Raw genomic sequence first — 12,574 nt, 5'->3', positions numbered from 1 at the left:
GGAATTTCTAAACAATATTCTCCAGATTTGGATGTTAGAAAAAAAGAAAATCACAATTTTTAGTAGAACTTTTATTAGAGGTGTTTTGCTTTTTTGGAGGTCAATGAAATCGAACCGTGGGAATTTAATTTTTTGAATCATATTTTATTATATGACTTATAGCTTTTAGCCACAGAAAATGTGTTTTTTGTCCTCAACCAAATGACTGTAACTAAAGGGCAACCTCATTTTTCTATAATCTATAACCACGGATTTTACTTATCCGTTGCTGTAGCTACAAATAGCCTTTAACCACGGAAATTTTGATATTAAGCTACGGACACTTTCATCTTCTACAACTTATAGCCATGAATATTATAATCCGAGGCTATAAGTAGGTTTTAACCACGGGCAGTGTGACATCTAGTTACGGACAAAATGACCGTAGCTAAATATCAAGTTTTAATTAACCATGGACAATTTATGTCCATAGCAAATAGCTACGGTTTTTTATATCAATAGCTATCTTGCAGTAGTTATAAACCCATTTTCTTGTAGTGTCTATTGGCAGGGTTGGAAGAAGTTAGAAATACATCTACACAAACTATCACTGTATATGTTGGAGAAGATGGGGTCACTGTAACTTTGGAGGAGAAGCTCTGAGGCGCGTCTTAAGACACTGTCTTTAGAACGTTATTTGTCCCCACTCAGTTTACTGAGTTTGCTGTTGGGTTACAGGAAAATTCGTTCCCAGGATACAACAGAGCCTTAGGCGAGAATCTGCAACCAGCAAAGTTGAAGAGTCTCCAGATAAACCTTCTGCGAGAATGTAGCAGACCAGAGAGAGAGAGAGAGAGGTATGAAGAAAATAATTGAGAAGTTCCAAGAATTGAGAATGAAGAAAATAATTGTGTGATTTGGAGTCTGATTCATGCTCCCTAAATAATTGAGAAGAGGTATGAAGAAAATGTAGGTGTTGGTTTTGAGAAGACACATTGAACAGTCACAATTTCAATTGTGACTGTTTAAAAAGTAGTTAACAGTTAGTGACTGTTAACATTGAATTGTGCCTCTTGATCACACCCGATTGAATTGTGACCGTTGATCTCATCAACGGTAATCAATGGCGAGCAAAATGCACCTCATTGCGCCGCACACATGCGTGCACGCGTGTTGCACGGTATCGAATCCCCATACTCTCCTCTACTAATTCTAAGGAGTGTAAATCAGCACCTATTGAAATACTGAAAACAAAACTTATAATTATCCAATGTGGGACAAGTTCAAAACTGGATTTTTGTAAGAGAAAAACTGATTTTTCAATCAAGTGTACAAATGTAATTTCTCATGTAATTGACCAATCAAACCCATTGAATTTAATCTCTTATGAAATTAAAATCCAACAATATATAGTAACTCCAACAATAATTAATAAAATTTCTAACAGGTCAAACAAATCCTATCGAATGGGTGGAGCAGCTACATCAGAGATGTGAACATTCAACTCCATCTCTTTTGTTCATGTAAATAGAAACCTAAACCAAGCTACCCATATTTTGGCTTACACTGCATGCAAAGGCCAGATGACTGTGAAATATATAACCAAGCAACTGTCTGATGAACAGTTTTGTTCTAGTTAATGAAGTTGCTTACTTTATTGCAAAAATAAATAATTTATCAAATGTCCTTGATTCCTTGTATCTAACACATCGACAATCACAAAAACCAATATGTATCTAAGCCCTAATTAATTTGAACGCCAAAAGTTTGATAGGTAGGGAATAGTGTAGGCAATCTGTGATTGCCACATGACCCTTCCATGTGGTAGAAATGAGAGGATCAACTACAATGGAAATCCTAATAATTGGCTTCATGTTCGCTATAGACATGTCCGGTACCTAATATTCTGATCCATCAACACGCTGAGATGGTGACACTCGATGATGTTCTTGAGTCTCTAAGGTGGGGAAAGCGTTTTCCACAAGTACTTGATGACAATCTTTGAACCATAAAAATTTAGTGCGACATTATAAGCTTCCCAAGCAGCCCTAACTTCAATAAGCTCTCACATCCAAATACCCTGTAAATATGGTTCCTAGCTATGCAAGCAATTGAATAAAAGCCATTCTGCCCACATGAAGCATCAAAATTAATTCTCATTGCTATAATTTGAATCAGTCTCTCTACCCATGCAAGAATACATATCCATGAAAAAAATTTGAGCTTTTTTAAGAAGGATAGGAGGGGGCATCAAACAATTGTTGAAAATTTTCCCATTTCTATTTTTCCAAATGTAGCATAGAATAACTACCGTTTTCTTGATAAGTATATCACCACTTGCTTTAATCCTATTTGAAATTCTACTCCACCAGTTACGAATTGAGATATCCTCTTCATTTGTTCTCCCCCTGTTAGAGCCAATAGTTCTCTAGATTTGCCAAACATTCCTCATTATAAGCTGACCAAGAATAAGAAAACTAAGTTTGGGGGAGCATCAAATCCTCCAAATTCCTTTAAATAGACTATTTAGACCCGGATTCTCAAGATTTGCCAAACATTCCTCATTATAAGCTGACCACACAATAAATTCTCCATTGGAAGTGAGTCTCCAAACCATTTTATTTTCTATGGGGCCAAATGGAAGAATAATAAACTTAATTTTCCACCATTTGGGAACTATAGCCCAAATCAATTGATCTTTCCAAACCTTTCTCTCTTCATCAAGGAGATCACTTACAAAGAGGTCCAAATTTTCAATTATGAGAAGCAACCTTTGCTACTAGACGGTGGGTGAGCGATAGAATTATTTTCTAATGAGCAAAAAATATGAAGTATTTCCCCTCCTGTCTGCCAGGAGCTTGATATCAATTAAAAAGGCTGGTAAGGGGAGTATCCTGTTGCCTTATCGTGTATTGATTAATCAAATGAACAACCTCCTTTTCATCTAATTCTACAATAATTGAAGGCTGATGAACCCATAGTAGAACTTTTAAGCATGTCGGATGAATCGAGTCTGGATCTCATTATAGTTGTACATTGAGAACATCTCCCATGTTTGCATATAACCATTCATGGGAAGATGTTCTCAATGTACAATTACATTATCATGTTGGTAGGTATGGGTAGGAGAACTCAATTCAGATGAATCGCCCTAAGCTCTATGTCTAAACTAGAGCTGCATTGGCTGCAGTTGTAGTGCCTAAACTTGAACACACCACACAAGCTAAGCCATCCGTATCCAAATGAGAACTAGTACTTGCATCATTATTAATATGGTCATTTTATATCATATTTCATCTCTCTCCAATCCTTTGGAGATCCGTTTGTAATTTTGTATTGGGAGATCACGTCAACATCCCATAGGTTCCCCATATGCACATCTCAGTGTGCATCGGAAACATTTCCATATTTGTGATTGGGAGAACATGGGCCGTCCATACTTTCAGAGCAATCAAATCAATTTCTTGCACAAAATTTCATGCAAGTCAAGGGTATTGCCCCCCTGGTACAAGGGTATTCATGCAAGTCAAGGCATGACTTCTTTTCGTTGAGTTGTAAGATGTAAGGGCTGATGCTGTAAAATTGTGTACTTCCTTCTTCCCAATCCAAATAGAAATAAAAGCAGCCCAAATAGCATATTATTGGAGAACAGGTTACAGTACAAACCTTATTTATGAGTAAATTGCTGAAACATTCCCCTGAAGTTTCTAGTTGTTGCTGAAACCTTCACTGATGTTTGGTAATTGCAATCACCTAGGCCCCTTCTGGTATAATCTTCTAAAAGGAGGCATAAAAATGTTCAAATTACTTATACAACTACTTTTGAAAAAAATATTTATTTTCTAAATTTTCTCTTCATATGATTCCCAAACCCAAACCCTTTCATTCTCTATTCTAAAGTTGATGTATTTTCTAAATTTTCCCTTCATATCAATCACTCAAAGGTAAAGCTACAATTCTAAATTCTAAATTCTCTTTTTTTGTTGTTCATAAAGTTTGTATTGCTTTTTCCATAGAAACCAACCTCAATAATATTCTTATGAGTATTTTGGACATTTTCATGGCTCTTGTTGGAAGATTCTAACAGGGGGTCTATCTGCAACTGTATCAGAAAATTCAGGGGAGATGAATTACAATTACTAAGTAATTCAGGGAAGGTTTCACCAATGATTAGAAACTTTAAAGAAGGTGATTGCAATTCACTATTTTTTTTTGGGGGGGGGGGTGTATTTTGAGGTGGCTTTGACCATCACCAGCACCAAATAAATGAATTGATTCGACTATCATTGGCTCATCAATCATTAATTAAACCTTGAAATAGAGAAAATAAATTTTCCTATCTCGATCATCTTTTACAGTTTTACTTAATAATTAATATCATTTGAAACTTGATAACTTGGTAATAAGAATATATAAGTCACTATAAAATATTGGGCTTTTGGCAACGTTAGGTAAATGTCGCCAAAAATACTACAAACATCACAAAAGTTTTCTATGATGTTTGCACAAATGTCGTGCTTATAAAAGTCTCAAAAACTTTCGACGATGTTTGTGCTCACTTTTGGCGATGTTTACCAACGTCACAAAAACTTAAACTTTAGGCGATGTTTATAAACATTGTCAAAAGTGCAAATAGTTATCATAAATTTTGATTTTGGTAAAATTTATAAACGTCACCGAAAATATGGATTTGCTTAATGTTTGGCATAACTTTTGACGACTTTTAGTAAGCTTTGCCAAAAGTTAATTTCTTTTGTTATCCAATATCTTTAAATTATGTGCTATCACTTGTTTTACACTTAATTCATCACATTCATCCATATAACAATTCTATTGATAATATAAATATATTAAAATAAAATAAAATAAACTTTATTATTTTAATTAATAAAAATTTATTTACAATTAAACATGTTTAAACAAAAATTACATACAAAAAAGCAGAAAAAATATCATAAAAAAGGAAAAGATTTCCCCTTCACATTAACATTCTCCCTCTCCCTACCTATTACATGTGCACCCTATGCTAGGTTGTTAGATGTCCTACAAAACACAAAATAACGATGTTTTTTTTTTTTACACCAAATTATATGAAAGTATAAAAATATCATTGTGAGGAACAAAAATGAGAAATCTATCAAAAAGAGGATATCATCATAAGTAGCTTTTTCAACAGGAGAAAATAAAAAAAAAAAGTAACAAAATAACAACAAATAATGTGCAAAATCAGGCAAATTGAAAGGAAATGTTTCCAAAGGAATACTTTAAATTTAACTAGTATAATGACTAGTTAAATAACTAGTATGATGACAACACTAGTTATTAAAGTATACTATTATGTGAAAATAGAATACAGACCATCCAACCAATAGACAAAAATTCAATCAAATGAACTAATTACATCATAGCTTCGCTATGGTCATCTACTCATATCCTCATAAACATGCAAAAGAATGTGGGATATCTAAACTGCCTCTTCTTGGACTAAGTGGCCAATTAGTTGCTAGCCATTCATTGATAGCACCATACAAATGTCAAAACATAAACCATCCGTTCATTAATTTTTCAGAATCCCAAAATCTCATACCTGGCCGTAATAGGTTTCTAATTGGCTCGCTTGGATGAGCATAACATGTACAATTATTGGTAGGGTTCCACAAATTAACTTTTCAAGCTAAATAGTAACTATGCAGTGTGCATGTTCTTGAGAAGATCGATAATGGCATTTCTAGCCACTGTTTTCAAAATCAGACCGGACCGGAAAAACCGGGCCGTTTATTTTCCTCTAAAATCACCTTTTTCCCTAAGATCATTGATTTTGGTCAGTAAACCGCTGAATCGGTGGGTTAACTGTTTGGACGGTTTTGACCATTTTCTAATTTTTTAATTTTTTTAATTTTTTTTTGTCAAAACAGATCGGCCGTTTGGGTCGATTGGTCGGATCGTTCCGAACCGATAACCGGATCCCTAACCGGTTCCTTTTTAAAAACCATGCTTCTAGCATGTTAAGTTTCAAGTTCTAACATGTGTAAAACCATCAACATGATTTTCTAGTCATAACACACCCATATGATGGCACATTTTGATCACTTTGTATAGGTACATGGTGGTCATTAAGACCATCAGAGTACAAAAGATGTCAAACCAACACTACATGGACGCCTGCGATGAATCCAAGACCCATTGCACGATTGCGATAAGTTTATTGCAGATCCACGATTGCAATGAATTCATACCCGGGACAGGTCACAATGAACTTTAACTAGCACAAATTTGCGATAAAGATAAAACACGTGCAAATTTGCGATGAAATTCGAACACACAGATTTATGATGAAGCCGGACATGTGTAAAACTGCGATGAACCCGACAATATTACAAAACCGTGGAATCATAGTAGAACGGGAATAAATATCGGTTACTACGTCTTTAAGTTGCACATTCAGATTTAATAAAATACGCCCGCCAAATGATGAGATCATCCATAATACATCAATATAACAGAATTACATAGAGAGAGAATTTAAAAGAGATATGATTTTTAATAATCATCCCTTAATAGTCAAACTAAAGAAAATATCTCATTGCTTAAGTGAAGGGATGAGTTTATTAAATTGGAGAGACAATACAATCACACCTATGCTTTCTCAATTTCTCTCTCTCCCTTTCCTCTCTTTCTTCTCTCTCTACCTCCTCTCTCATTCCGCTCATTCCGGCCGTCATCTTTGAACCTTCTACATTAGAATCTCTGATTTCGTCTCTTATGTGGTTTCACGCAGTGGGTAGTGGGTATGACAGGCGGCGGCAAAACCCCTTTCAGCAACCTCCTCTCTCTCCGTTTCTTCGTTAGTCGTTGCACTGGTGTCTTTGAACGTAGCCAGCGGCAGCGATGAGTCCTCTCTCCCATAGCTGGCGCAGCGGCAACCGAACAGGGGGCGTCCGAGGTTATTCCCGAGTTTCGATACCTATCGGAGACAAACGACCCCAATTCTCCTGTTCCGTCGACCGATTTCGTGCCAGACATAAACAGAGTCAACAACGACAGCAGCCAATCCACTATTCATCGGCGTCTTCCTTCGAACTTGAAACCAGAGGCAGCGGCAACAAAAAAAAAAGGGAATGCACGGTGGAGCAGCTCTCTCATCCTCTTTGTGTTCTTCCCAGAAATCGCGACACTGTTCATCGTCTTCCGTAGAAAACCAGGGCGTCAGTGGATCTGAAACCAATGACCCCATCCCCTTCCTCTCGACAGCAACGGCGAACCAGCGGCACCCCCTGGCCATTCTCTCTCTTTTATCAACATACCCCAACGTGCATGCCAGCGTTCAACCAGGTAAACTCTTCTCCTTCATTCGTTTTCCCTCATTATTTGTTCTGATGTCGATCGATGGATAACGGAGATTTGGGAAAGAAAGAGCTGACCGCTTTTGCGTCAAGTTTTCTTTTGTCAGAAAAACCACAGTAATCCATATAATAACCACACAAAGGACACGTGAATTAGTCAATTCAGTACTAAATTTCTAATGTATTATATAATAATAGTTAGCATTCCATCAAAGACAATTAAATTAAGTAATGTTTTAATGCTCATAGAACCCGTTAACCTAACACGCAGTCTATGCAATTAATTGTGTAGCATACAACTTACTCTACTAATAAGTATATAACTAAAGCGAGCCTTGTTAAAGATTTAATTCGAACTCTTTTTCTTTTTTTTTTTTCTCCTAGCTTTGAAATTGTTTTTAGGTCATAATGGTAGCTTCATGTCATCTGGTTTGGAGTTCACCTCCATGTGAATAAAAAAACCGTAAAACCTCAGATCTCTGTTATTTTCCTTATTCTCCCCATTGATCTGCTAATCGGTTGAGTGCCGTGTTTACTATGTCTTATAATGGCATTAATCTGTTGTACTATCTGTCTAGTTAGTGATTGATTAGAATCATTATTTAATCATAGTTTTCTGTTTAATTAATAATTAGCCTTATTAAATTCATGCCGGGAAACACGTTAACCCGAACTCTCCCATGAGCAAGTGGATTTTGTACAATCGTCATAGTAAAGATAAGATATGTGACGGAAGCATAAATAAATAAATTAGAAGAGATGAATATAAATTTTGGCACCATAAACGTCCTTGGCATTCAGAAAGAAAAGAGGGCTTAATTAGGAGAAATCATTAATAAAGGACCATTTTACCATAAACTACAGAATTATGTGAACTCGATATTTACAGATTACATTAACGATTATATTTAATCTCCATAATTGATAATATTAAATATTATGTTCAGTAATTAAATACCACAATATTATAATATCATAACACTAAAAAAATATAATTATATTTCAATGTTTTCAGTCGTTCAATAATATTTTATACCCTTTAAACCTTAGCTACTTAATTTAGCTATTTCAGAAATCGGAATTTTCAGTAATTATAATACTAAGAATCATCGAACTATTGAAAATAATTACTGAATTCAAAATTAACTAAAAATCCTGAAACCCCATATAATTACCAAAAAGAAGAAAATAATAATACCATTCAGAATTTCAGAATTAGTGAGTTCCTACATCTGTTTGATTTCGAAATCCCATTTTATCCATATAATTTAGATTTATAAATCATGTTCTATTTATGTAATCAAGCAAAATATCCATTGGATCTTATTATTCGATTTCGAAATTCTGCTTTATTTATATAATTTGGCGAAACTTCTATTTGTCAGATTTTGAAAATCCGCTTTATTTATTTTCTTTCTTATCTTGCTTATTAATATTACGGTTCGATATTGTTATTTGCTGATATCTAGTGTCTCAATCTCTGTTGATAATCCACCAGAAGTTAGTGACTCTATGCCATTACCCGCTTATGAGTGGGTCTGATCCAAACTTGACTTTGACCAATCCAAAATTCAAATGATTAACTCAATTAACCGGGTTAGTGTAGTTCATTGTTATTTAAATTAATATATATATATATATATATATATATTCTTATTTGCTTTATTCTTCTTTTGATGAACGGGAATTATTATTATTTTCATTTATAGTGATCATTAATAATTATCAGTTTCGTTTTGTTAAACATCAAACATATTCGCGCCTTGGCATTTTTTTAAGAGGCATTTATATGAAAAAAAAAAAACTTGTCTTTAGATGAATTGTTACATTAAAGAATTTCCTAGACTTTGTTTTCTAGATTTTTTATTTATTTTCCTTTCTCTTCCTCTCGGTTATGAAAATGGATGGCAACGGGTTTTAGTTGATTTCACCAAACCATAAAAATCTGGTTTTAATCGGTTTTATCCTGTTTAGACGGCTGCTTATTCCAAATGAGCCTTCAAAGCACACTATTTGAAAAATGGTATTCAAATCTGGGACATTTGTAACTTGTAAGCTCATTTATTCATTTACTTTGTTCCGCACGCGCGGTCATCATTCTTGTTTTCTCTTGAAACATATTTTTATAAATATACGTATTTCGAGCACAACCTTTTCATCCTTGATCGTTTTTCAATAAAACTAGTCTTATATGGATTTTGTTCATCATTTCCTTTGAACAGTAGCATATTCGACCCCATCTTTCGGTATGTTTTAACTTATAGTAAATTAGACCCGAAGCCCTAAATATGTAAGTTTGGCTCTTGTTGTCTAGCCAAAATTGTGTGTGATTTGAAAACATGCTTTGACATTTTAACAGAGAATTGTTTCCTTTTTTTCTCTTTCTTTTTCCAAAATCATTCCCAAAACACACTATTTTAGCATGGTGTCTCTGTTACATAGTTATTTTCAAAACGTACTTTCAATATTGATTCTTAAAAATATTATTTGGTTTTAAAGTTGTGTCTTATTGTATTTATCGAGAATATGTTTTCAAATAGGACTCTTTTTACTCCGCAGTGAAGATATGACTTTGAATCGACTTATGAATTTTGAAATGAATTTTAAACAAGTGATTACCCATTCTTCGCATATCGTGCGACTCACTAACATGCTTCATGCAGCATTACATACAAAAATCTTGATCAACAACACATCCCATTCATTGCAGGCCTAGTTTACTAAGCCCGGGCACCACCTCCAGGCTGACACCTTGGTTGTATTAATCCCTGGACACCTCGGGCACCTCAACGATAAGCCCTGGCCCCCCCAGGTATCTCTACAAAGCCCTGGACACCCCAGGCACCTCAACGATAAGCCCTGGCCCCCCAAGTATCTCTACAAAGCCCTGGACACCCTGAGCACCTCAATGATAATCCTCGGCCTCCCAGGCATCTCTACAAAGCCCTGGACACCCCAGACACCTTAGCGATAAGTCTCGACACCCCAGGCATCTCTATAAAGCCCTAGACACCCCAGGCACCTCATCGATAAGCCTCGGCCCCCCAGACATCTCTACAAAGCCCTGGACACCCTGTGCATCTCAGCAATAAGACTTGCCCCCCTGGGCATCTCTACAAAGCCCTAGACACCCCAGGTATCTCAGTAGTAAGCCCTGGCCCCCCAGGCACAAACAAATCCCTAAACACCCCGGGCATCTCAGCAATAAGCCCTGACCCCCTAGGCACAAACAAAGCCCTGGACACCTCGAGCATCTTAGCAATAAGCCCCGGCCCCCTAGGCACAGATAAAGCCTTGGCAACCCCATGCACAGACAAGCCCTGGCAAACCGAGGCACAGATAAAACTCTGGCAACCCCAGGCACAGAAAGCCTTGGCAACCCCAGGCACAGAAAGCCTTGGCAACCCCAGGCATAGACAAGCCCTAGCAACCCCGGGCACAGGTAAAACCCTAGCAACCTCAAGCACAGCCACACCTCCATGTAAACCATTGGGAGGCTTTGTTGACATCAGGTATAATTCCTGTCCAATTTACAAATGCAGATACTTCGTCTAAACTTAGAAATGCAATGGTTCAAGGGGGGACAAACTCCACTCGTCTTGCACAACTGACAACAATACTTTGCTAAAGAACAACACTAATTCCGACCATCGCTACCTCACTCTCACAGGAAGGTTCAGGTTTCCCTCTCATACGCTAACCAAAATCTTACTCTGAAAGGCAACAAAGGCCTGATAATCATAATCAACCTTTGGGGTAATCGCTTCCCAAATAGGGTTGCGGTGAAACTCTAATTTCTGCTAACTATTTATATTTATATTGATCAAACTCTAATAATGATCCCTTAATAGTCAAACCAAAGGAAATATCTCATTCCCTAACAGAAGGGATTCCCTTTCCTAACAGGAAAGAACTTCTTCCTTGATAACCTAACTTTCTCTCTATAAAAGGGAGGTGGGGGGGACAACACAATCATAACCCTGACCTAGGGTTTCTCAAGAGGTTCCTTTTTCTCTCTCTCCCTCTCCTCTCTTTCTTCTCTTCTCTACCTCCTTTCTCATTCCGACCGCCATCTTCAGACCTTCGGAGACTGATTGACTAACAAGAGTCTACGGTGATTACACTTTGGAATGGTTCAAAAGAAAAGTCATGTATAATTATTATTTTTTGAATAAGTAAGAATAAACTTCACTATGCTGAAATCTATGGTGTATTTATACTAAAATTTATGGTACAACTTAAATTGGATCAATTGAGATACATAAAGAAATAGTTAAAACAAGGACCAAATATCAAATGGTATCATCAACAATTAGAAAAACAAAAACATGGTTATGGAAAGGTTTAGATTTCTTGTGATCCTTTGGAGCTCTAAATATCTACAAGTGAGTAGATTGGTAAGATGTCACAATTTAGATAATAAGATGAAATTATACCTAAATATCAAATGGTATCACCATATTTGACCACTATAAAAAAGGTCAGAATCAACCATATGAAAGCATAGTTCCTTCAAGGAGGTAAACTAAACTACCTACAAGAGAGACCATAAAGAGCATCTACCAATAGCATTCATGACACACATACAAGGATTGAACCAACACTATTGATTTATTGTCTCTTCGCATAGCCATCCTTCCATATCAAACAAAGTGCTAAGATGAGCCTAGCTCAAGTGTAAAGAGTTAGTTTTCCATATGTATGTGTCACTGTAATTACAACACAATTATATGAATGGTTCGATGAAATAAATAAGAAAAATGTGAGAAATGCTAGAAAAATATTATTCTTTGATGTTACCATGCAGGAGCTTCTCAATCACTTCAAGTTCTATTGAGGCAAAGTGTTGTTTGTGTAGGTAAGACCTCCATAGTAATGAATCATTGATTTTTGCATTAGAAAAACTGGTTAGAATTATTCAACCAATAATCAAGGCATTTTTGAAAGTATAAATATCATAATACAAATATCAATATCAATATGGTAAAAGTAGAAAAGAGGTGATGTATCACATGCCTTGGGCATTGTTGCCCTAGCCACTATTGCAAATTCCATAGCAACTTGCCCACTTGGGCCTGGGGCACTAAAGGGAGACAACACAAGATGACTAGGTTATCTTTCACCCTTACTCCTAAGTTGATACATCTTTAAGTTCACACTAGGTGCAACAATGATCTCACATAATAGCTAGTGTTTTCAATGACTGAGTTATTCGGGGAGTTGGGACACACATCATCAGTGGGTAAGTCTAA

The sequence above is a fragment of the Nelumbo nucifera genome, chromosome 1 (genome assembly GCF_055504915.1).
Source record: "Nelumbo nucifera cultivar China Antique chromosome 1, China Antique-T2T, whole genome shotgun sequence".
Taxonomy (NCBI): Eukaryota; Viridiplantae; Streptophyta; class Magnoliopsida; order Proteales; family Nelumbonaceae; genus Nelumbo; species Nelumbo nucifera.
The sequence above is the reverse complement of the archived record's forward strand: the minus strand, read 5'-3'. Positions refer to the sequence as shown.